The sequence below is a fragment of the Canis aureus genome, chromosome 20 (assembly GCF_053574225.1).
Source record: "Canis aureus isolate CA01 chromosome 20, VMU_Caureus_v.1.0, whole genome shotgun sequence".
Classification (NCBI taxonomy): domain Eukaryota; kingdom Metazoa; phylum Chordata; class Mammalia; order Carnivora; family Canidae; genus Canis; species Canis aureus.
The window spans coordinates 45397721-45424712 of NC_135630.1; the positions used below are offsets into that span (position 1 = coordinate 45397721).

The 26992-nt window shown below is 41.3% G+C and overlaps 1 long non-coding RNA gene across 7 annotated transcripts in view; it reads left to right on the plus strand.

Annotated features, from left to right (window-relative positions):
• The window catches only part of LOC144291769 (uncharacterized), a 45273-nt gene extending 18976 nt beyond the window's left edge, over window positions 1-26297 (plus strand). For 2 of the 7 annotated variants that reach the window (XR_013359233.1, XR_013359232.1), the window contains exons 2-5: window positions 1012-1174; window positions 12786-12845; window positions 18706-18759; window positions 26094-26297. This is a non-coding gene — a long non-coding RNA (uncharacterized LOC144291769). Of the gene's footprint in view, window positions 1-1011; window positions 1175-8071; window positions 8428-12785; window positions 12846-18705; window positions 18760-20024; window positions 20616-24769; window positions 24944-26093 lie in introns of those variants that run through there. The other 5 variants (XR_013359237.1, XR_013359238.1, XR_013359235.1 and 2 more) reach the window with 5 other exon arrangements.
• Window positions 26298-26992: the final 695 nt, after the last annotated feature.

Genomic DNA, 26992 nt, shown 5'->3' on the forward strand with positions numbered 1-26992 from the left:
TGAACTAAGATCAAGGGTCATATACTTAACTGACTGAGCCAGCCAGGTACCCCTGTTGTCACTCCCTTTGAGTCTAGGCTGGTCAATGACCTATTTTGACCAATAAAATGCATTAGAAATGTGCTGTATAAACTCCAAGGCTGGGCTTTAAGAGGTCTGTACCTTCCACCTTGATGTCTTCGAATGTTCTTTTTTGGAACCAGCTGGTCATACTGGGAGGGAGCCCTAAAAACCACGTGAACAGATCTCATCAAGAAAAACCAAAGACCTTGGCCAACAACCCCAGATGAGTCTCCAGCTAGGATGTGAATCAGGCTATTTTGGTTGTTCCAGATACCTCAGATACCCTAGCCAATATTCTATAAACTAGAACTGCCTAATCAACGTATAGAAATACAGGAAATAAGAAATTGCTTCTGTTTTAAGCTACTATATTTTGAGGTGGTTTGTAATGCAGCCATGCCTACCTGAACCACTGGGACTCCACTAATCTTTTATTTTTTATTATTATTATTTTTTTAGATTTATTCATTCATTTATTTTAGAGAGAGAGTGAGAGTGAGCACTAGTGGGAGGGGCAGAAGAGGGAGAGAGAATCTCCAGCAGACTCCATGTTGAGGTCAGAGCTTGAGTGGGACTTAATCTGATGACCCTGAGATCACGACCTGAGCTGAAACCAAGAGTCAGATGCTTAGCCAACTGTGCCACACAGATACCCCTTCACTAATCTTATTTTCGAGGCCTTGTGCCAAGTTTACCAGTTTAACTCTCCACCCTCAGACCTCTGCAAGGAAATAAGTATAACTTACTTTCTGGGTCTTCACAATCTCCTTTTAGCTCTAGAGCCAAAATAGCTCATGCTTCAGTGAAAATGGCCAACTGATAATCATAATACTAATGGATACTTTTTGAATGCTTATGATGTGCCAGGCAGTGTTTTAACTATATTTATTAATATATCTAATCTTTAGAACATTTTTTTAGCTAGGTACTATTATCTCCATTTTATAGATAAGAAAACCAAGGCACAGAGAGATGGAGTAACTTGTACAAAGTCCAACAGCATGTGGAACCCAAGCATTAGGTTCCAGAGCCACACATTTAGCCACTACGAGGTACTGCCTTCCATAAAAAAATGCCTCAAGTTCACCGGATTAATCCTAAAGTGACTGAGGTAAGTGACTTATGTTACCTGATCCTCTTACTTTGGTTAAGCAAGTCCTTTAAAGGTTTGATTGTTTCATTCATGTATACTAGATTCTGAACTGTGTCGCCATTTATATTTAGAAAACCCTAATTTTAAGAAAGTCTGAATGCTTGACTATTTTTACATTCACAGTTCTGGGTAGGATAGAAGCACAGGTTCCTCATCTCCATTCCTCCTCCTCCGCAGAGGGCAGCAGAGTGACAGGCAGGCAGCGACCAGGAGGAGGGAGCAGAGAAGCAGTGCTGGTCTGGGGCAGAGCCTTTATTCCTTTAGATCACAAGAGCCTTCGGCCAGGATTGCTGCACAAAGCCTCTCAGCACCTAGTAGACTGAAGGAAGGAATGACTGCTACTTCTAATAATAGGGGCCAAAGCCATGCCACTCAGATTTGCAGGGGAGGGAAGCCTCTGTGCCTGTTAAGCAGTTGCAGCCTTGACGGGCTCCCAGTGCCACTTTCTAGCTGGACTGTTGCCTTCAGGTCTCTTCTAGGCAGCCCTTCCAGAGCTGTCACCACAGGGCATTCTGTGTCAAGTAGTCTTAAAGTCCTCCTGCTTCCTATTCTGCCTAATTGCCGCAAGAATGCGAAGGGACATAAAAAAGCTAATTACAGTATTCAATAGGTCTGTATTCTCATGCTGTATTCAGAGCAGGGCCTTTGGAGACAGACGGTTTTGGGATCCGAGCCCCATTTTTGCTGCTGAATCACTGTGTGATTTTGGGAAAGTCACTTTCTTCCTTCCATCTCAATGTCCTTAGCTGTAGAATGGGTTAGTGATTTTTACCTTGTGTGGCTGTGAGGAATAAATAAGTACTGTGGGCAGAACTCTTGGATTCATATATACCAAGCAACCATGAGGGTGCCCATTATGCCATAGACAGGATATACTGGACATCTATAGAACCATGAGATACTATTCAGCCTTAGAGTGTAAGCTGATGTTTCAGGCTCTGCTATATTATTGGCTGCTCAGGAAAAAGGCACCTGCCACAATTGGTTTTAGAAAAGTACTATTTTGGGATCCCTGGGTGGCGCAGCGGTTTAGCGCCTGCCTTTGGCCCAGGGCGTGATCCTAGAGACCCGGGATCGAATCCCACATCGGGCTCCCGGTGCATGGAACCTGCTTCTCCCTCTGCCTGTGTCTCTGCCTCTCTCTCTCTCTCTCTCTCTCTCTCTCTCTGTGACTATAATAAATAAATAAAAATTAAAAAAAAAGAAAAGTACTATTTTTTAGGCCTTTCCCTTTTACTTTCATCCCCTAAATGCTCTAGAGGTGTGTGGTATAAAACTGACTTCTCTGGTTTCAAAAGGTATTTAAGTCTTGCTTGCATGTTCTTAACCTGAGGTTTACTGTTATTGGTCTCCAGGAGCCCATGACCCCTTGAAATGTAGTGCAACATTTTGTGTGTCTACATGTATGTGCATTTTTGGAGGAAGAGATGATTCATAATTATCAACAGATTCTCAAAAGGATCCATGTTTGGACAAAAGACTAGAAGACTCTAATATAGAAACAGCCTTTTAAATCTTCTCCTGAAAGTAACTTGGAGGGGTTTCCTGACTTAAGACAAAGCAGGCACAATTTTGGGAAACACTGGGAATTTATCCTGTCTTTCAGCCAAAGCCCAGTCTCTTCGCCAGTGTGTCTCTAGTAGAGTGGGAGGCTGGCTCTTCCCATTGGCACAGGTAAATGCCATAAAGACAGTATTCTGTGGATGAAGAGGTGTTGCCTTCTGTAATTACATCTCACAAAGACGAACTGGCCTCAGCTGTACCTTCTGTCTCCGCGAAGTCACTTATGGAGCAGAGCATAATTAGGATTTGCTACCTGAAATATAATTCTCAGGATGATGAATATCTAAATTATGTCCCTAGACACATACCTGAGGCAGAGCTCTAAGTGGGGTTGTGTGTGGTATTCTTCATTCAATGGGGATTAATAAATGAGGATGATATCACTCAGAATTTCTAAAGGGACAGGTGTTCAGGAGGCCCTTTTGGCTTCTGCAGTGGGGCCTAACAGCCTGTATACACTGGGCTCCATAATTTATGCCTCAGGCACATAATTCTCACAAAGCAGGAGTGGCCACATCAGCATTTTGGGATTTAAGGCCAGCCTCTTTTTTCCACAAATTCCTCTCCCCCCAAAATGGAGATTGTTTGGCTAAATAATTTTATTTTATTTTTAAAGAAAATGATTGTTGGTATATCAAATAAATGAAAATACAGTTCTTGGGGAGGGGTTTTAAAGTAATTTAAAAGTTCAATGGATGATGACTAATTTTGCAATTGTTATTCTTACATCTCTAATGAACAGATAATTTGTGAATTATGGAGTATACAATGTAAAATGTATGGACTATATAAGGGAAACATTTTTAATCTATGTAAATAAATTGAGATACACGATGGGTGCACCTGTTCCTAGCCTGTCTCAGGAATATACGAAAGTCTGGCACAGGATGAACGTCTGTTGGTGTCAGTGTGACAATAACAAAACAAAGCTGGCACCGGGGGTCAGGAAGTCTTTGGTGGGCGGGGAGCCACTGTCTGCAGCCAGAGCCCAGCACAGCACGGCTGTGTGTTCTGATGTCCATCAACCAGGAAAGGGAATCTAAGGTTTTCAAATGATTTTCCCCCCTTCACAAAGCTGCTGTAAAATAAAATACAAATCCTTCCTGAATGGTCCTAGCTTTCCTTCCTTTAGGAAGTTTTCAGTCAATGGGAAACAAAGTCTTATTCAAAGGATTAAAGCCATAGTCATTCTATTGTTTACAGCTTCAATAATGTGGCTTTCCTTCCACAGACAAAATTTCTAATTCACAAATCATCTAAAAAACAGGAAATTTGGGGGAAACACGTGCTGATGGTAACAAACAAGGGATCTGGAGTGTGGTATAGAAGTTTATGCAAGGAGGCATCCGATTTTAAGGTTTTTTTTTTTTTTTTTTTTGACTCCTGTGCTTCTGGATGCATTCTAGGAAGATTATTCCTTAAAAGAAAAAGCCATATGGCCTATAACATAAAATGACTCTGTTCCCACCCCCCCCCCAGCCCCCGCCCCCAGAGAGGGGAGGAGCAGGGAAGAGGGGAGGTAGGTTCTGACTGTGTTTCCAAGGCTGTGCTGTAGAGGTAAAGGACTTTTATGGGTTTCTAAGGGCTTCTATCCTCTTGTCCCTGCCCTTGTTAGTTGTCTGTTTCTCCTCTCTCTCCAACCAAGCCAGAGGCCCTTACCTGCAGGATGGAGGGAGAAGGGCCAGCAGCATTGGTTAGCTGGGCTGGAGAGGGATGGGCAGGCAGCTTTGAGTTGTAGGCAGTAGGCACAGGAAGCCATAGGAGGCTAGGGAGGTGGTGGAAACGGTCACTACTTTTGCAGGTAGGGAGAAAGCAGAGTTGGTAGGGCCAAGGAAGAAGCAGCAGCACTAAAGTGTGAGCAGAAAAAATCACCTGGGAAATCTATTCCAGCTGCTTCTAAATAAACTACCAAAAGAATTCTTTTTTTTGTTCAGATTATTTTGGTGACACTGTTTTAATGATTTTTATCTATATCCTCCAAGGAACACCATAGTACCTCCTGAATAATAATTTTAAATGTCTGAATTTCCCCAACATCATGATTTTCCTCCAGTTCCCATCTTTCACCATTCCCTTTAACTTTTAATACCACTTTTCCCTGATTGAGGGTTGACAGAACCTATGTCCTTCCTAACATTTTCTTCTGTGCTCTTGCTACTCAAGGTGTGTCTAGTTCCCAGCAGCAGCAGCATCTAACTTAGTAGAAATTCAGACTGTCAGTTCCTGCCCTATGACTACTGAATTTAAGGGAATTTAAGGGAATCCTCGGTGATTTGCATGCACGATAAATTTTGGGAAGAGCTGGTCTATTCCCTACTACAGACTTGACTCATAATCTACACCACCAAGGCCTGCAGGATCCCATATTCTCTGGCCCTGCCCACTTCTCCAATCCCATCCCATAACACTCTACTGCTCATTCACTAATTCCAGCCTCCAAACTCTTATATTCCCCATTCCTTCTGCCTGGGGTGCTCTTGTCCTCTCTTAGTGTGGTTAACTACTTTATTTCATTGTGGTGTTGGCTTAAATGTTGCTTCCTTAGAGGAGATTTTCCTGACCATTCTATATGAAGAACCACCCCCAGCTAGCCACCATCTATCCCATTACTCTGTTTCATATTTTTTTATGGCACTTGTTATCTGGTATCATTTTGTTAATTCATTTTTGGGTCTGTTTTGTTGAGGGTTGTATTTTCAGTGTCAAAAAGCAATGCCAGGCACATTGAAGGCACTCAGAAAATATTTATTGGATCAATGAATAAAATTTTGGGGATCATGAACAGTGTAAACCTTTGCCAAGAGAATTATGTGGTAAGATGAGGAACCCTCTGAACCAGCTCAACAGCTTTCAGCTAATTGGCCTGAGACCAATGCTTTTGAGTCCCAGATAAGTGGTTCACAAAGACTAGTCTCCACGCCAGCAGCATCAGCATCCACTGGGAACTTGGTAGAAAGGCAAATTCTTGGGCACTTTAGCCCAGGCATATTGACTCACAAACTCAGATTCAGAAATTTAATAATTACCCTAAATTGTTAAGTCCAGGACTGATGTCTTAACAAGGACTTTAGATGTGATTGATGCATTAACCTAGACAATATTGGCATCTTACTTGTGTAGAGAACCCATAGTGTTCAAAGCCCTTGCACATCTATCAATGTAGTTCTAGACTTCAAAGAAGCCCTGAGAAGTAGCCAAGGCAGGTGTCATTCTCATTTTACAGATGAGGAAACTGAGCCCTAAGAATTGATTCAGTTTGCCTATGGTCATATAGTTTTATCAGCATCACCTGAGATACTTGCTAAAATTGTAGATACCTGGGCTGTATCCCAGACCTACTGAATGAGAGTTAGTGAGGTTGGGCTCTAAAATCTGGATTTAAAAAAGAAACAAGCTTTCTAGGAGATTCGGAAGCTCCCAAAAGTTTGAGAGCCAATCATGCTAGGGAATAAAGGAATGCAAATTAGAACTCCTAGCCCCTTGTTGCTAATGCTCTGCTCTTACAGGGTCTTGAGAAGAGTAAGCGCAAATGATACTGACCATTAGGAAAATAGTTAAGCCAAAGTCTCAGTAATTCCATCACTTTTATTAGGCCCTGACTCTATTTGCTACCCTTATAAATGAGGGAGAATCAAACTCCATGACAAGGGACTGTTTGGTTATTATGAGTTAGTTGTGATTATTATGGAATTAACTAAACAGACTCTCCCTTAAGGTTTGGTAGGTATTGCTGCTTTATGATGCAAGAATTAAAAAAAATTTTTTTCCTACTGTGAGAATTGTTGTAAGATACTTTACCTGTTTGGTGTACTCCTGTAGTCCTTTCCAACTGCTGTACTTATTTTCCTTTGCTTACATCTTCTAGTTAAGAAGAAACTTTTAGAAAAATAAAAAAGTCTTCTAAGCTAAAAGCTATAGCTGTTTAAGCAATTATTACAACCTCAGACATCATTTATTTACCTGGCTAGTTTGTAAAAAAAGTGAACTTTTAGAAGGACTTCTCCAAATTGTCAGGTAACTCCCAAGTCTCTCTCTCCTGCCCAAGCAACTCCCACAAACCCCAGACTCATAAATTCAACTGCACGTGGAACAGTTGTCTTCTGAAAGTCCTGCAGATATCTTAAGTGTGTCCAAAACCAAAGTCATTACTACCCCACCCATTCATCCTCCTGGATACACTCTATAAGCTAATAACTATATCCTCCATTGCATCATCCTGGCCAGAAATCTGTGCATTATCTCTGGATTTCTTCCTTCCTTAATCTGGATCGCCAACCACTCCTTTCATTTTCCTCCTCCAGTCTTTCTCTAATCCCTCTCTTCCTCTTCGTCTCCACTCCAGCTCTCCCTCAGGCCTTCATAACCCATGCTTCAGCCCCCTGGATATGCTTCTACGCGACTTCATTTCCCACCGTTCCTTACTTCAGTGCTGCTGAACTGCTTTCACTACTTAATGAGATTTGGTACTTCTTTGCCTCTGCACGTACTACTGCTACTTCACAGATTTTTCTTTCCCCACCTCTTAGGTATAGCAAACTCCTACCTGGTTTTCATGATGCTGCTCAGCACTCTCTTCTCTGTGAAGCCTTCCCTGAGGATCCCTTTATAGAGTGGACCATTCCCTCCTCTGTGCAGCCAACCTAACATCTAATCTGCCTTCAAGATAGTACCTCACTCACAAGGTCGCACATGTGTTTATGCTTTTTTCTCCCTCAACAGAGCATGAGCTCCTTAAAGGAAAGGAATATGTCTTTAAAAATGTTTGAATCCCTACCTTGTATCATAGAACCAGGCCCATCAGACACACTCAAACATGCATTCAGTGAATACCTGGCTAGATTTCTGGATTCCAGAGATGGTTGAGGGTACAAGGACCTGAAATGTACTGAGCAACTCTTATGTGTGAAGAGCTTCACACCCATTATATATCTGATTTTTACCAATAATACTTTGAAGTAAACATTATTCTAATTATTTGCATGTTGAAACTTAGACCCCAAGTAATTAAATGGTTTGCCTGAGGTCTCATAGTTCATAGTAATAATGCTTGGAGTTTAAATCAGGCTTTTCTAACTCTAAACTCTGCATTCCTCTCTCCATCCCATGTGCCCCCCCCCCGCCGTGTTACCTTGGCATAAGCCATAGGTCTTAATATGACTGTACCCAGTATGCAAAATATTAAAACGTATCATCTTTAAAGGGTAGTTTTGATATCATGTGTAGGAGGTAGTCTCCAAAGATGGTCCCTAATGAGCCCTCCCCCCTTTTATAATTCTCCTCCTATGTGTCTAGGCTTATTGTTTTTAGGCAATAGAATGAAGTGGAAGTTGGATCATAAGCCTCACAATGTCCACTGAAATGCTTGTTCTGATGAAAGCCAGCTGCCATGTAAGAGATCTGACTTCCTGGGACCACCATGTTTTGAGAAGTCCAACTTGTCCACATGGAGAGAAAGAGACATTTGACCCTCCCGCATCTTTGCCAGCCATCCCAGCTTAGATACTAGACATGTGAATAAAAAAGCCTTCTTAGATGTCTAGTGCCAGCCACCATCTGATTGCTCCTGCATGAAATATCCTGCATGAAACTGCCTAAAAGAGCCAAATACTATTCTCTCTCACAGAACCATGACAATAATAAATAGTTCTTTGAAGCCACTCAGTTTTGTGGTAGTTTGTTTGGCATCAATAGGAAAGTAAAAGATCATGATTTTTTTTAAAAGAAAATTAACCTCCTATTTATAAGCACAGCTTTTTAAGCTTTTTTCCATTATTTTCCTTTTATACAAGTACATTCTGCAATATAAGTAGATTTCTTGCTCAATCCTTAACAGGGTTTATTACCTTGAGTGAATAGCTTTATAATGACACTGAGCTGCTCTTGCCTTAGTTCTAAAACAAAGGGCTGTACTAGTGAATCATTAAAGTCCATTCTAGTTCCAAAATTGTATCATTCCCTTCAAACTATCAAAGAAAAACTGAATCTTTGTCTGACAAGTTTTAACTTGCAATAAAATTTTACAGGCACGAGAATTTTCAGCAAGGCAACCAATGCCATAGAAGTGCTGACTCAGCACAATGCTGTCTGTTAGCAGAAGGAAAACTGACCCAGGATCAACTATAAATCTGATCCTTTTGGTCCTTCTCCCTGAAGCAAAATTCAAAGAGATGATTATCTGTAACAAAACACTTGAAAGAGGATTCTTCTCCCTCTTAAAAATCTGTTACTGAAGTCTGTGGGTGACTTCAGATCTTTGGCTGACTATTCTGTGCTACATAGTTGAATCAGCCTCCGGAAGATCCCTACACACAAATGCTAAGTTTAGGGCAAGTGGCCTGGGTGATTCCTAGAGGAAATAAACTCTCGCCTGAGAACAACAGCTGAAGTAAAATCCCATAAGCCAGGAAAACAGCCACACAATCACAGTAACAGGTGGTCAGTTTCAAAACAAATTTCAAGGTCTGACTTGTGTGGCACCTGCTCTAGAACCACAGACAGCAGTGTAACCCTGTCTGGATTCAAGTTAGGTCATCTCTGCCATGCTATGAGGAAGATTAACTACCTTTATTAGCTGAGCTAAGTCATGGTAGGTTAGGTGACTGCCTCTGTTTGATAGTAACCCTTGGGGTCCCTGTCGGAGAGGAAGAGGGAATGAGAGAATCTGGGAACCAGAGGGAACTTGGAGATTGACTAGTTTGAGGCCCTTGATAGCTAAGCACAGTGAAGCCCAGGCAAGTCAAGTAGAAATTGGTTCAAGATCACATGACCTATGGAAGCAAACCCCTCCCCCTAATTTTAGTAGGAAAAATTTCGTTTACACAGCAAAGTTGAAAGAATTTTCCCAGGGAACGCCATTATCTAGAGTCTACTGTTATCATTTCATTAAGCCTGTTTATCACATATCTATCTATCTAGCCATCCCTCAATCCTTCTACCTTATTTTTTGGACGCATTTCAAAGTGAACTTCAGACATCTATACTCTTTCCCTAAAAGCAACACTAAGTTTTATCAGTATTTGTCTAATTATTTGATATACATTATGGAACCAGACAAAATTACCAAAAAAAAAAAAAGTCACTGGACACAACAAATGTAGGTTAGCATCTATTAGCTAGAAGGGCAACCCAGCTTCCTAACTCCAGGGTCCTTGAGGATTCTTACTAAGAGCAAATTCAGAGGAGACAGAAATACTGGTCAATACACCGCCCTGCCTATATTCCTTTCCCTGCCTGGAATCCTACTCTTGCCCATTCCTCCAAGAATGGTCTCACATATCTACAAGTAACAGAGCCTACTGTTATATATGTGCTCCTGTTTTAGGAAGAAAAAGTTATAAAAAAAAAAATCTGAAATGCCACCTCCATCCTAATGCCTTTCCTGACCCCTGAGTTGTTTTTTGTTTTATTTTTTAAATTTTATTTATTTATTCATGAGAGACCCAGAGAGAGGCAGAGACATAGGCAGAGGGAGAAGCAGGCTTCCCACAGGTAGCCCGATGCAGGACTCGATCCTGGGATGCCAGAATCATGCCCCGAGCCAAAGGCAGATGCTCGACTGCCGAGGCACCCAGGTACCCCTGAATCCTGAGTTTTGTTCTTTCTCAATTGAATGCTCACAGGCCTCCCTTGTTATTTTCCCTATTACATTCTACCTAGTTACAATTTAATGTGTATTTGTTTATCTATCATTGCTACTACTACTACTGTTGTTATGGTTAATTCCTCTTTGTGAGGGACCATTTCTGAACCTCCTGCAGTTAGAGTCAATATTGAATCAGCGTTTGGGCAGTTTTGTGAAAATCAGATCTTAAGGACCTGAAGGATTTGTTTAATGTGCAGATTTCTGGACCTCCCACTCCCAGAAATGCTGACTCAGTAGGTTTAGGGTGGGGTCCAGAAAGCTGCAGCTTTAGTAAGTGCCTTGGTGATTTCAATGCAGGTAGTACAGAGATTGCAATTGGAGAAATCTGCTCACAGTTCTGCCTTACCAACCCAGCTTTAGTCACTTTTAAACCAACAGCCCCAATCTGCCTGTTCCTGTGATGGATCTGAGATAAAGGTGTGGCAGACAAGGAGCATGTCACGGTGGGGTGTGACAGTCACAGCATTATCCCACACCACATCATGTGCTGCCAGTCACCACTTCTGCTCTTGCCACCAACCCCCATGTTTCCCTTTGTCACTTCCCCCTTGCCACCACCAACTGCCACTACCTCTCTTGCCCCTCACCCTCCAAGGCTGAGTCAGATCCACTGTGGAGCACTTGAGGAAGCACACTTTGGAAGACAGGATGAGGGTGTTCTCATTCTACCTTCACTCTACCTATGTTGGGGAGCAAAGGAACACCTGCTTCTGACTCTGGATTCTTAAGAAGTTTGCAAACCTGGTTAGAAAGTTGAGCCCATGGTTTGGAGTTCCTGCACCTTTGATTTTACAATGAGTGGAAACCAAAGTTGAGTAACAGACCTCTTGCCCAAGCAGTAGGCCACCACAAAGAAAGCATAGAGCAATGGGACAGGAGCTCATAAGATGCAGCTGCTCCCTCCTCCAGGCTCAGTATTTCTGTGTAGGGAATGTTGACTGTACTCCTCTCCAGTGTCGGTCTTAACAGTAGTTTTGTATATGCTAAAATGGATATGCCCAAAGGATAATACTAAGAAAAACTATGGACCAGAGAGTTGTTTTGTGAAGCATAACCTACAGTAGGTTTGAGTTGAATATACTTGAAATCATTTTCTTTAGGACATTCACAGCATTGTCATTTTTAGTTCAACATATTTCTTTACTATGGTGGTTCCCAAACTTCAATAGATATCAGATTCATCTGACACTCATGGAGTTTCTGATTCTCTAGGTTTGGGGAGGGGCTGAGAATTTGCATTTCTGACAACCTGCATGATGCTGCTGGTGTTGCTGATCTGGAGGTCGTGCTTTGAGAACCACTGCTCTAAGAGAAAGCAAATGGTACTATGTAGGTCATTTGTTGATCTTCCTGCCTGTCTTCTTATATCATAGTGGCTCATAGCAATGATTCTCAGCCTAACTGTCCATTAGTACCTGTGAAACCTTTTAAACATAGGGTCTTGGGTATGATGCTTAAACCCTACCTTAGAGCCAAATAAATCTGTGGCTCTGGGATGGAGCCTGGGTATTTTTGAAAAAGATCCCCAGGTAATCCTATGGCGTATCCAGGATTGAGAACCACAGGCACATAGCAGATTCTGGCCCTGTTCTGTGTTAACATATGATTCTCACTTGACAGATATTTATTGACCACTCAATATATGTGATAGAAAATGACAAAGCATATAAGAAATGGTCCCTGACCTCAAGCAGAAATAGATCATATACCCAGACATTTAAACAAAAAGCCAGTGTGTAGCAAGTGCCAATTAGAAAAATAAACCATTGCAAAAACAGAAGGCTAGCTAATCCAAGGTAAATCAATGCTGTACTAGAGCCTGACGTTGTTTGTGATATGTTATATGTGCCTTTGCCACACAGGAAACATATTCCTTTGGTGGGGGAAATTGCTCATTTATTGGTTCATTGAGGATGCTCCAACTGATTCACCATGGTAGGCGTGATTGAACCATGGAAATGATAGAACATTAAATCAATAGCTAGTCAGCTGGCAACTATTCCTTTGCTAAGTATGCTATTAAGGTTCCATTTCACAAACCCTGTGCTCAACAGAGGTGAAGCTTTTCAGTGGAGAAATAAAACATGGATTATGTTTGGAATTCACTTCAATCTGGAGTTTTAAATAAACATTCCATAAATATATAAAAATTTGAATTTATTTGTGAATCAAAAGATAAGGATCTTTAAAAATGTGTACCTATTTACATCAACTGGAATACAGCATGATTTAATGATTCAGTGACAGCTGGTCCATGAAGGGGAGAGTTTCTAGAAATGAGAAAATATCCTTTTCAGATATTATTTATGTATTAATGTTATTATTTAATTCATTATGACATTTAACTTGGTTATTTTTTTTTAGATTTTCTTTTCATGTGGGGGACTTTTCCCAAAAATAAGAGATCCCACAGACAACAAAAAGGTAATTGTTTTTAAGAAAAGAAAATAAATACTTTTTAAACCATTACATTTATTTCCATTCAAAAACACACTCCCACATTTTAGGCATTGTGGGTGGGAGATAATGTGAATTTGACAAAATAACTGACTCTCAAGAAAACTTAAAACCTAGTAGAAGGGAAAGATTTTTTGAAACAAAATATGATACATGCCTTCAGAGATGAATAAATTTTAATGAGGCTTCAAAGAACTGGAAGAAAAGGAGGTCAGGGTTCAAAGAGCCTAAGATAAGGCAGAGAACTGGGCTTCTTGTGCAGGGCATTACTGCATGGCCAATTTTCAAAGGCCAGCTGTTCCCAGTCAAACGAAGACAGAAGATGAGGGTGGATGCAATCAATGGGAAAATCAGGGCCCTCTCCCTTATTTTCCTGGCAATGTAGCTTCAAGATCAATAGTTTTACAATCTCATTTCAAGAAGCAAAATGAAAATGCATCTGATGCATTCTTTTTGGATCACTTCTTATTAATAACATCCAATTTAAAGGATTTTATGTGTTGGCTCCATAGCCACTGATACTTAATAAAAATGTTTAACCTTATTAGTAATCAAAGAAATGAAAATTAGAATAGCAATAAAATCACTGGGGCCTTTTAAGTTAAGATTTTAGATGGCTACCAAATATTGGGGCTTCCTCCTCCTGCCTATAGATTGTTCTTGGCTCTGCCTTGGTTCGCCATAGCAATAGATTAGAATTTTAACCAAGAGGGAACACTGATGAAGACCGATGCAAGGGAAAATAAGCACTTTTGATCAGTTATCAGTTGTTTGACCATCTCAATCACATGTGTTTTAATCAGTAGGTCTTAAACACAGCCATGAAGAGAGATGAGATTGCTGGATAATTGAGAGGCAAAATAAAAATGAAATGTTTTCAGTGGGGAAGAAAAGACTTTGAAAGAGTTTTGTATGATGCACATTGATTTATACATTCCCAGATTCAATAGACAGCATAAATGCCATTCATGTTAATGGTGAAAATGCCTTGATGCTATCAGTGAGGGAGTTAATAAGCTGAGCAGCTGAACTATTCAAAATAGTCAAGCTCCTTTAAAAAAAAAGGGGGGGATCCCTGGGTGGCTCAGCGGTTTGGCGCCTGCCTTTGGTCCAGGGCGCAATCCAGGGCACGATCCTGGATTCCCGGGATCGAGTCCCACGCCAGGCTCCGGACATGGAGCCTGCTTCTCCCTCAGCCTGTGTCTCTGCCTGTCTCTCTCTATGTCTATCATAAATGAATAAATAAAATCTTTTAAAAAACCCAACCAAACAAACAAACAAACAAAAAACCCCAAAATAGTCAAGCTCAAGTCTTGCTAAGGCATTTTCTGTCCCCACCTGGTATAACCTACATGTCCTATTATACTTAGCAATACACCTGCTGGCTTTTGTGGGTCTTCAGGAAATGCCTTTACTTCCTGAAGAATGCAACAAACTACAACACAAAATACCACCATGGCCAGCTGACACTAGACTGTAAACTGTAATTACCTCTTTGACAGGATTAGATACTTGGGTGATTTGTGTTTGCAGGTTGTGCTGTGGCCAAGTTCACAAAAGAAGTTCTTATATTAAAAAAAAAACCATATATATGTATATATATGTATGTATATATATACACACACACAGATATATGCAAATCCAAATAGTATGGATTCTATATATGTATGTATAAATCCACGTATGTGTATATGTATGAGTTTATAGTATTTTTGGGGGGATCATTACTTTTTTCTTATAACGCTCCCTAATGTGACAAAAGTAAGCCTCACTAGAATAGATTATTTTTATCAGTAAACAACAACAAAAACTGCTTTTCACCAGGCAGAGGTTTGCTCCCTCTGCCAAGTAGCAGTGATTTACAGACCTAACATGTGAGCAAATGGGAAATGCTATATTCCAGACTTGGGTAATGAATAACCTCTGAGGGCTTGAACTTTCCTCCGTTCCCACAGACTGCATCCACAGAGCGGTGCTCTTGCCCTGAAAGGAAGGATTTACTCCAGTTTGGAAGGAAGTGGAATAAATAGAACTGGAAGTGGCAAGGTCACCTTTAATATCATATGAACTGCCTCTTAACAAGCTTCACAATTGCTTTGTTTCTTCCTCCCTCAGTTCTATAAACAGGCAAAGTCAAAGCAAACTCTTAGAGCATACACAGTGCGTGGAGGAAGCTCCCAGAGCTGTGAGGAAGGGGAGGCTGCAGGCTCCGTGGGGCCCATCCCGCACGCCAGGGTTACAATTGTATTATAGTGTGGTGGCCAGAAGGGAAAACTGCTTGTTTTTAAAGGAAGGGGTTATATTGTCCTAAATTCCTGTGTATAAAATACAGGACAAACAAGTTACAGTGGGAATCTGTAATTTGACTATGTGGAATATGTGGCATATTTGCCTTTCACTTGTCTCTTTTCCCTACTAACTTTTAAGTATTGCATGGTAATTGTATAAATACAAAAATGTGATTTTTAAAAACGCCTTTCCCTAGGACCCATTCCAAACACAGTGCAAGCTCTTTACTGGCATTCTGCTTCACAGAATGAGCTTTTCCAGGTTCCTGCAGGCACGTGAGGTTGGGCTTTTCTCCACCTCTCTTGGTTCTCAGCATTTCTTTTTGAATATCTCCTTATATTTAAGGGGAGGAAAGGATATCTAGGCAGTGTGGAAAAGGAACTAACAATGTTGGGATGCCAGAGGGTCAGGCAACAGGACTGGAATTTTGGTGTCCAGGCTTTCAGTAATTCTTCATAGTCCAATGTATTACTCATCATGTAATTACTTACCATGTGGGTGAATAGTACTGTCATTATCAAAGCAAAACAACAATTCACATTGGGCTTAAGTGTAAGGTAACCTCACATGGCTTAAAAACAGATAGTCAAAAAAAATATGAGCCAAACAAAACTGAGATTGGTACTTTGTTATCCCCCCACTCCCCCATGTATAGATTCTCCATATTTGGCAAACGTGTCTAGGAGAACCTCCCTCATGTTTCTGAAAGTGCAGTAGAGCTATGGAGTATTATAATTATAAAAAAGTGTGATTCAAAGGATATAAGAAAGATAAAAGTCTCTTAGGGGTAGAAAGAGAAACTTAGGGGGCACTCTGTCTAATCTGAATTTTGGCCATTTCTTTACAATTTCAAGATGATATAAGTTCTTGGCATTACAGATAATGGGTCAGAGCTGAGCTATTGTGGAAGCTGTTAGATGGAGCTAGAGCTACGATATGACCAGATATTTTGATCCGTGGATAATGTGCAATTTCAAGAGATTCTGATCTCTGGTAGATGTCTTCAATTCTCTGGGGAGGAGACATTGAGGCATCAGTCTACAAATTCTGGCAGATGTGCTCTACTAAAATGCTATTATAGGGATGCCTGGGTGGCTCAGCAGTTGAGTGTCTGCCTTTGGCTCAGGTCCTGATCCCAGGATCCAGAATTGAGTCCCGCATCGGGCTTCCCGCGGGGAGCCTGCTTCTCCCTCTGCCTGTGTCTCTGCCTCTCTCTCTCTGTCTGTGTCTCTCATGAATAAATAAATAAAATCTTTAAAAAAAAATGCTATTCTAGAATGGACCTGACCAGGCTAATCAACCTCTAATGTGCCTCCTGCACTGTAATAGCTAGAAGATATCCTACACCCCCCCACACTGCCCCACCTGTATGAAGGGTAGGCTGGAGAAAGGGTGAGCTCTTTCCTTTGTCCTCTGGCCACCCAGAACAGCATGGCTAATTTGCTTTGTCTAGCAGTAAGAATCTTCGGTAGATGTTTAGCTGTCAGGTTGGGTGCGTGCACTTGCACACACTCCTCCTCATGCTCACTTCATATCTTCACATATCGTATCTTTTCTAAAATATGAAAGTAATGAATCCAGACTGAAACTTGCCACACTTTCCAATCGGACAATCTTTTTCTCCAAGGACAGCAGGACATTATCCAAATGTGTCAGCTGGGCAGTTGTGCTGTTATTTCTTTTACAGATGACAAAATAGCAACACACTTTGTGATGATGAAACTCAGTTTTATTTTTTCTTTTCTCTTGTAGTTCTGTTTGTAGCAGGAATCTGACACGGTTTACTCTTTGGACAGAAAGTCCCCCAAGTCTGAACTACATGATTGCATGAGCCCTGCACCCTGTTCATTAAGACTGCCCCCTTTGAAATGGAATTGATGAGTTTTCAGTAGCCATTTGTGGCATTTGAGATCCATAGGCATCAAAGCTTGATGCATGGCCCTCATCTCCGTGGGCTGCTGTGCAATGATTCTCATCTGTCTTGGTTAGAAAGTGAATTAATCTTGACCTTGGCCTCAGGGGTGTGGCTCTCTGTCCTCTCACACATCTTCAGCTCACTTCTTTATCAGGAGCACTTCTTGTTTCAGGCTCAGGTTCCCCCAATTTCAGTTTTAGCCTCTTGTCTTTAAATTACATTGCTTTGATTTAAACCAAAATCTTTATTTCTGGTATTGTATATTATATTTCTAGTAAGTTCTCATTCTGAGTTATAACTTAATTATATGGATCATTAAAGCTTTGAAGGATGCTAAAGGGCAGAAAAGGATTGACAAAATGCAAGTTATTATTAGGAATTACAAATCACTTAGCATTTCAACATCATTCATCGGATGTGGGCATTTTGTTGAAAGAGACCTTGTTTTGAACAGTGACAATGCAGAAGACCTTTGGAAGAAACAAACTTCCAATTTGATTTCTCTATGTTATAGCATGCTTTGGAAATCATCAATTTTATTTTATACCAATAAGGTATTCTACTTAGATATACTACTAGCAGAAAACTTGATATATCAGTGCTATACTACCTTGATCCAACCACTCAGCTGTACTTATTTCATCCATACTTTCTTTGGATGTAAATAATGTTGGTATTTAACAGTGAAAAGAAAATTGCCAGATACTCTTGTTTATGCCTTCAGTAGGCTGAAGAGTTGAACCATGGTGACAGCACTGTTGGTTAGGAAGGTAATGAAAACTTAAGGTAGTTTTTTAGATTCTCTTTTTTTTTTAAAGTAGATTTAATTATTTATTTTTATTACTTTTTATTTTTATTGAAGTATAGTCGACATAGGATTATTCTTATTAGCAAGCATAGTTGAAAGTTAAATTTAGGAGGACACACCCAAGTATTAAAAGTATTTAAGCCATACCATGTGCATGAGGTTAATAATGAAACACTGTATGGCTATATACAGTATAAACAATGGTTTAAACAATATAAACCATTGTATGGTTTATGTTTCTACCAAATTTCATTGAGTTTTCATATTCAATTTTTGTTCCTTAGTCAGTGACACACTGAGAGTAATTCTTGTCTGAAATGAGGAGCAGAACAATAATATTTCAGGTATGCAGACAAGTAGACATGGCTGGAAAATCACAGATAAATTGTTAGTTATTCATATGGAATTTACAGCTCTCCAGTTCTGCTTATAGGCCATGCATAGCAAAGGAGAGAAACATAATGGTTTCTAATAAGAATATTTCCTACCATTGCATCCCCTGCCCATTCCCACTCAGTGTGCCCCAACTTAATTGGCTCCCTTCATTCAGGCCACTGCAGGGAGGGATGCTGAATTTACCACTATCTGGCCTTCACTGTGGTCATTCGTTCCATTTCATATGGCTACAAATTGATATGCTATGTTTTAAAACAATGGGGATCATGGAGATTGTTAATACTGAATTACAAGCCAATGTTTGTGTTTTCCCAGGAATGACCAAATTCCGTGACAATGGAACGAATAGAGATAGATGTAGTGGCACATAGAAAAATACTCTCACCCTATACTATTGATTTTTTTTTTTAATCATCCAGGTACACAGGAGGAGGAGAAACAGGACAAATTATGGTGGTGGAAAAAGAATGCAAGTAAGGAGAAGTAGAGAAAGGAAAGAATTTGGGAGGGGTGGTAAGGAAGAAGGGAAGAAGGAATGCAACCAAATCCCATGGAATAAGTGGAATCGCTATTAGAAGAGATTTTCTTTTAAATAAAAACTCAGATACCTTTTAAGCATAAAAGAAATAAGAAAAGAGAAACAAAAGTAAACATGTAAAAGTATAGTTATCCAAAAGGGGAGGCAGAAAGTAGAAAGAGGCCAAGTGTACCAAGACTATACCAGGTAACTTTAATGTAGTAGAAGGTTTCTTTTATTTTACTTCTTATGACTTATCCCTTAAAAAAAGGTCCCTGTTTTATCGAGTCAGTGACCAAGGAACTAATTATAGATAGCTGCCTCACAGAAGACTTGAATTAAATGGCATTCTCTCTTTTAGGATTTTAAGTGGTCTAAGAAGTTATTTAAAAATTGCGCCAAAGTGCATAATTTCCCCTAAATCCTAAGTTCTGTTGAACTACTTCGAGGAACTGAGAGTTATATTTTTATGTAACCCACATAACAGAGTAATTTGTGAAGCCCTGGAAGGGAAATATGAGTTGTGATGGTATCTCAGCTTGAAACACATGAAGCAGAACCTGAGGTCCCACTCATAACCTATCAGGAATTAAAGGAAGTAATTCCACTTGAGAGGCCCTAATTTTATGTCAAGACTGGAGAAGATAGGTCCTTCCCCAGAGTGGAAAGAAAGGGAGAATGAAGGTGGAAAGGTGATCAAGAGGGACAACAGTTACATGTATCGTCCCTGGGTGAGTGAGTGTCTATCCTGTTGTGACCCGAGTTCTGAATCTGGATATCATTGATCTCCCCTTCACACTTCTTCTGAATTAATTAAACCACTGAAGCCACCACTTGATTCCTTCATGTTCACAGTGTAGGTTAATATGTGTTTTTATGGGACTGGGATCTCTGTCGCTACCAAAGCCAAAAAGAGCAAGCCGAGGGAAGATGAGCCTGATTCCGGGCTGACTCCATCCCTGCAGGAGCACTGAGCTGCACCCTGCATCCACCACAGAGACCTTCCCAGGAAATCCTTTACCAGGCAGCAAATGCTTGCTCTCATAAAAAGAAAAGCATGAAAGAGCTTGTCTGAAGAACACAGGCTGGGTTCAAAACTAGTTGGCCCTCCTCTGCTTCCTTAGATTCTGTGATCCCTTCTCATGGCTTAGTAAAAGGTGGGTTTCCAAATGGCTTATTAGGAATGTGGCTAAGAGCTAAACTGCCTGTGTTCACTTACAGGTGCACCTTGTACTAGATGTGTGACCTTCATCAAGTTACTCTCTGAGCCTCAGTTTTCACATCTATAGAATGGAGATAATTGTAACATCTACTTCCTAGACTTGTTGGGATAAATGCATTAGCATGTATAACATGCTTAGAAGACTGACTGAAATGTTAGCTATTAATGTTATTATAAATCTATCTTTTCCACCAAAATGTAAGGTTCTAACAGTCAAGGAAAATTTGAATATCCGATCCTTAGCATAATAGAGTATTGAGTATTTATTGAATGTTATAAGGTAGTTGAGATAGGCTTCGTTTTAGAAAGATGATTCACATTCACTATTCATTCACTTAGTCATTCAACAAATGTTTCTTGAACCTTGAAGTAGGTGCCAGGGATCTTGCCAAATGTTGGGTGAACCAAAGGAAGAAGGTCTCTGCCCTTGGGGAATTTAGTGGTAAAATTACTATAAGAGACTAAACATAAAAATAAATTAATAATTATAGTTTATCTTAAGTGCTTTGAAGGGAAAGTAGAGAGCTATGAAAGATAAGAAACTTTGTATATTTGTATATTTCCAAAGACTAATTAGATTTCCCTTTATATATGTGCTTCTCATATTATGTTAATAAATATTGGTGATCAAGGTAGAAACATCTCAATAACTGATCTTTTGCTGGTTTTTCTTGTGGTTTGGCCCAATCAACATATAATGCTCTCTGATGTCCATGGCTGGTTAGCTCATTTGGTTAGCTAATGAGGTCAAGGTCAGAGGCCAGCATGGGTCAGCGAGCTTTTCTCCTTTCTGTGGCCAGATTGCACTCTTAACCCCAGTCATCTTTCAAAAGTGCGTGTTTGGTCACAGGAAGGCTGTGTCAAGAGAGTGTGGATAGAGGAGCCCCAAAATTACTCTCACTGATAGTTGATCTCTGCTGACATTTTCATATACAAATGATACCATGCTATAATTTATTATTTCCTGTCACTAGTTAGGGTCCAGTCCCATTTTTGACAGTTTTTTTTTCAGGAAGGAAAACTGCCATTCAAAATATTCAAGCCACTTTGAAACATTATGTCTACCGGATGGAAGTTATAGACTAGTGCAGTGCTTTTCAAATGGTAATGTGCATAAAAATCACCTGGGGTATTGTTAAAATGCAGATTCCGGCACAGTAGGTCTGTGTGGGGTTCACAATTCTGCATGTGTACTCCCAGGTGATGCTCTTGCAGCTGATCCATAGAGCATGCTCTGAAGAGCATGGGACTAAGCAGAGAGTAATGAATCAAAGCTAAGTCTATAGATTCTAGAAAAAGAGCAAATACTAAGCCAAAGCATGCTGAGTTTGACCAATGGTGCAACTTGCTGGAACTGTTTACTATTTAAGGCACTTTATTGTTTATAGACAAGCTCTCTCCAAATGTTTCCTTTCAGCTTTTTTATAGTGGTGTTCTATTTTCTGAGGAGGGTAAGTATACGAATTCAATATACTTTCATTTTAGACAATATATTTATTATATACAGTATACACAAAACTCAAAGGGCTGGAGCTAGAGCTAATTCCATGTTATGCAACATAAAATGCCTTTGAAACACACACAAAGCCTTTTGTTTTACGGAGGAGATTTTAGTTTCATCTTCCACTCACTTCACCATATGTGACAAGTATAGTAAAAATCTTTTGTGTCTTCTGTATTTACTTTTGGTAATAAAAGGAGACAGCTCCTTTTTCCCACTGCCCAGAAGAGGCCTATTCCCCTGCTGACATGTCTGTGTAGCTCCTATTGATACTAAGATGATCGTGAGCATGAAGTTGCCAAAGAAACTGCTTCTCTGAGGAAATTTCCATGAGTGTGAAATCATGGGAATCAAAAGTGATGGGAAAGTCCCTTTGTACTTGTGAAAATCGCCAGGATTGCTAGGAGAAAAGCCTAGAAATACCATGATTATCTTCTTTACTATTCAGTGAGATGCATTTCCATTGCATTTGAAGAAAATGGTCAGGCTCTGCTCAGTGCAAAATGCTTCATTTATTTTTCTTCCAATGCTTTAGGTGGATATATATTTGTGAGATATGGATTTTCATACTTTAGATTATTTGATCTGATCTCAGCATTTAACAGGCAAGGACACCCAAGTGCAGAGGCTCAAAATGACCCTCTGAAGTGTCACCTCCAAGCTAGAGACAGAACTAAATCCCTGGCTCCTTCTATTGCACCCCCGTGCCTTGGGCGCCTCCAGGTCATCCGAAGGGCAGAAACTTGAAAACACATTGATTTGAAGAAAAGCTTAGGATTTACACATATCTTGGTTTTCAATTTATTTAAGCAGTCAGTCAATCAATAAATATTCCATTAGCTTCTACTATGTGCCCAGCACTGTTTTACATAATATAAAGTAATTTAATATTTATTTATTGGTCCAGACTTTCTGGCAGTAAACTACTTTGGGATGAGTTAGGCACTTCAAGTTGCTAAGTTAACTCTTTGAGTCCACTTGAGAGCTATTTATTACAACAAACTTCTGAAATTTGAAACCTTCATCGCTGTTTTACTCCTTTGTCTCATATCCCCCACATAAATCAGTGGCTAAGGTTCTTTCCCAAGTGCCTCTTACATCACTTCTTTCCTTTCTTCATCTGCTTGTCTTGAAGGCCTTGTTACACAACTGCCATCTCTAGCCTGTGGTTGAGGTTTGGGGCCCCTTCTTCCAGAGGTCCCTGCTACCCCTAACATCCCTATTCTGTTTTCCTTCAAAACATACCCTGGATTTTGCTCCCCTGAATTTGCTAGTTAACTGAAGCTAGTTTACTACCATCACCCTAGTCTCTTTTCCTGCAGTCTTTAACCTAGACTCTTATAAACTTCTCCTAATCAGTGTCCTTGAATGCAGCTTTTTCTCCCTCCTACTTGTCCTGCACATATGGCTACTAAATCCATGTTTCTAAAGTGTGGTCATCTGTATGCATGATCTATCTTGCCTGGAACCATACCTGAAACACTGCAGGCAGTAAGTGTCTCCTTTCTTTTTCTGTATTACATATACAAAGCTGGAGGAAGAAGTCCTTAATGATTCTTTGTTTCCACATATGTAAAGTGGAGATAATAATAGTACCAATAATTTCATAGAGTTGTTGTGAAAGTTTAGTTCTTACTATTATTGAGGAAAATTCCAAGCTATGAATAGTTAATCTTATTGTCTTCTCTCACTTGGTATCATTTCACATATGCTAGTTTCATTCTTTAAAAAACCAAATAAGGGGCGCCTGGGTGGCTCAGTCCTTTAAGCGTGGGGGCTCTTGATTTTGGCTCAGGTCATGGTCTTGGGATTATCAGATGGAGCCCCATGTTGGGCTCCGTGCTCAGTTCAGAGCCTGCTTGAGACTCTCTCTCCCTCTCTCTCTAAAATAAAAAATAGGGATCCCTGGGTGGCGCAGCGGTTTGGCGCTTGCCTTTGGCCCAGGGCACGATCCTGGAGGCCCAGGATCAAATCCCACATCGGGCTCCCGGTGCATGGAGCCTGCTTCTCCCTCTGCCTGTGTCTCTGCCTCTCTCTCTCTCTCTCTCTCTCTCTCTCTCTGTGACTATTATAAATAAATAAATAAAATTAAAAAAATATATAAATATTTAAAAGAAGCCCAAATAATAAGTACCTCGAGGAAAGACAATGTTTTGTTTTTTAGAACTCTCTTGGCCCTCTAATCCACTGCCTAACACAGGGCTGTGATCCCAGTGCATGTTAGTGGTACTGCTTAGCTGGCTTACACCCATACAGACTACCCATGCAGGGTCCATGTTCATTGCTAGGTGTCTGCTCTGATGGGTCAGTGCTTGTGCCACATCAGTTGACAAATATTCGCACATCACCCCGCTTGATTGATTTAAGGTAACTGTTATTTGACATTGGTCAACTGAAAAAGTTAAAATAGATTTAAGGCACACAGGCTTTTACTCTCTCCCTTTCACCCCCATAATATGAGTTCTGTACCTTACATAAGCTATTACTGCATACTTGGATCTCTCTCATGGCCCACTTTATTTCATTGTGCCCGGGATTTAACAGAATATTATGGGGGAAGGGAGCCGGAATAACTAGAGAAACAGAGCGGCCCCAGGTGAGCAGTAGCCAGGGTGCTGAGATATGGGACCAGTGCCTGTACCTCCGCCCCTGGCCTGTGGATGGCGCTGTGGAGAACCCTGCTGAGCGATAGGCATTTCATTGATAACAATATATTTTTGAAAAGCAGGTAGCTTAGCGTTGCCTTCATGCACTTCTCCCTGGGCAAGTACTATTGGTATCAAAGAGCTGACGTAACGCTCTTTGTCCGTGTCACACTGTGGAAGAAGAACGGGCTCACATCTTGGCATGCTTTTCCTTTGGAGAGAGATCCCTTCCAGCTTGTGCATGCAATTGCTCCTGAGCACGACTTAAAATTTCTCTTCCCAATTCACCACCGACTTCCCCCCACCCACCCCCCACCCCCGAATCCAAACACAACGTTGCACACTGGGGTCAGGGTATAGAGGGTGGTGAATTAAATGTAACTCTCTTCAGGCAGGAGGACAGGGAAGCCTTGGGAAATCCCAAGGACTCTGAGTTCTGACTTCAGTCTCTCAAGTTTGGCGAGTTTGGCAGACAGCATAGAAAAGCGCCCTTCATCTTCTAAATTGTTTGAGTTCCATGGCAACGGGAGCCTTAGAAACTTGAGGGAGAGGGATGGGGGGGGGGCGGGGGCGGGATGGGATGGGAATGGGGGGAGGGGGCATGATTGAGAAAGAGATAAGAAAAGATGACCGAATGGGCCTGGGGTTTTCTGGGCAGCGCTTGAGAGAAGGAAGCGAGTGGGGAGGAATGCCCGCGACCGCCGCCGGAGTGATCTCAGACCAGCCAAAAGGCAAACGAGGGCCTGGCCGCCAGCTGAAAGGAACAAAGGCGGTAGGTGGGTGGATGTGGCAGGGGGAGGGGGGATGGGGGGAGACAACTCGCCCACGCTTGCGAAGCGCTGCAGCCAGCGTGCGACAGGCCCGGAGCCCGGAGCCCCGGCACCGGGAGGGGAGCAACCGAGCCTACAAAGGCTGGGCCTGGCGCGTAATTCAATGCAGGCCCCGTGACCACACTGCAGTTGTAGCCTTTTGTGTGAGCTGCAACAATGGAGGGGAAGAAATGAGGCCACAGGCTCGCGGCGCAGACGGGCTGGTGCGGATGTGTCTCGGCCCTGGCGGCAGCGTGCGCGGGGCCCAGGCCGTTGCCCGGCAACCGGACGCCGCCCGCCGGTGCCCGCCGAGCCCGTTGAAAGGCGCGGCCGCCGGGTGAAAGCGAGAGCCGCGCGGTTCACAGGCCGGGCTGCGGGAAGAGGGAACAAAGGACAGGGGCTGGGCGGGGACTGCGTGGGACCCGGGGACCGCCTCGCTCTGCACGAGGGGGACCCTTGGAAGCTCTTTCTTCGGAAGGGCTGGGCTTGGTGCCCTGCCTTGGCCTCGCGTGTGGACTATTTGAACAAATAGGGCTCTTCCCCCATCTTTCAAGTGCACAGCCTTCCTGGCCCGGCTGTATTAAATTGTTTGGCTATTGTGTAAAAACATGCAAGCAACAAAAAACAAGCCCTGTCCAAGTGGCCTGCAGAAAGTCATTTGTTAGGCAGGAATATTTCCCAAAGAGGACCACGCACCTGGCGGGTGAATACAGGTTCAACCGTGCAAAAGTGTTCTCTAAATGCACTATGATATCCTGCATTGCATCGTGGGACATTAGTGGAAAAACTAGTCATATAAAGTCTGTAGTTAGTAGCAGTATTAAAATGTTAATTTCTTAGCTTAGATAAAGAGTCCGCAAACTTTTTATGTAAAGGACCAGAAAGTAAAGACTTTGTGGCTTTATGGCCTCTGCTGGAGCTCCGTACTTGTGCTATAGTGGTCAGGCCTTGACAGGCAGTATGTAAAGGATTGGGCTAGCTGTGTTCCAATAAAATTGTATCTGTGGATACTGAAGTTTGAAATTCATATTCTTTTCACATGTCATGAAATATTCTTCTTTCTAGATTTTTTTCAACCATTTAAAAACATAAAAACTCTTCTTTGCCTTGCAGACCCTACGAAAACAGGCAGTAGCCAGGATTTGGCCAGCAAACTACTGCCATTTGTCATCCCCTGGTTTAGATAAATGGACTAAGGTTATGTAAGATGTTAACATTAGGGAGAAACTGATGAAGGGTATGTAAGAACTCTGTGCTTTCTTTACAACTTCTCTGTAAATCTAAGATTACTCCAAAATAAAATGTTAATTAAAAATATTTAAATGGAAAGCTTTTTAGATAGAACGTTGAGACAGAATGTAGTGAGTATACGTGTGTGCATGTGTGCGTGTGCTAGAGACATAAAGGAATGTTTTTCTAAGTATTTATTGACATATGGTACTAAGACCTCCCAAAATGAAACTCTACTGCATCACTGTATGGGTAATCAAGCCATTAACATCAAACAGCCTGAAAACAAAACATTCCCAATAATACAGAAAAACTTCTGACCCTGAGGGTTGAATGAAGAATATTTTCAGCTCCCACTGAAACCAGGAGGAGGGCCACCAGAACAAGGAATAAAATCCATTTTGCTCTAATAGGAAACTAGGGAATTCTCAGAAGCTCATTTTTAACCACACACCCACATATGTGCGCACACATTCCTTTTTTCTTTCCCAATCTGGGTAACATCTATACCAAATAAAGTACATACAAGACTTTTCCTTACAAACCAGGATCTATATCCCTTTCCTGATATTATTAGTTGTACACAGACTCTGCTTTTAGTTGCCTGAAGATGGTATGATACTACGAGATCCTCTTTTTTGCCTTCTTTCAGATTGAGTTCTAGAACATTCCATCTCAGGCTGGGCACTACCGATTAAGAATAAATGATGAGGGGATCCCTGGGTGGCGCAGCGGTTTGGCGCCTGCCTTTGGCCCAGGGCGCGATCCTGGAGACCTGGGAT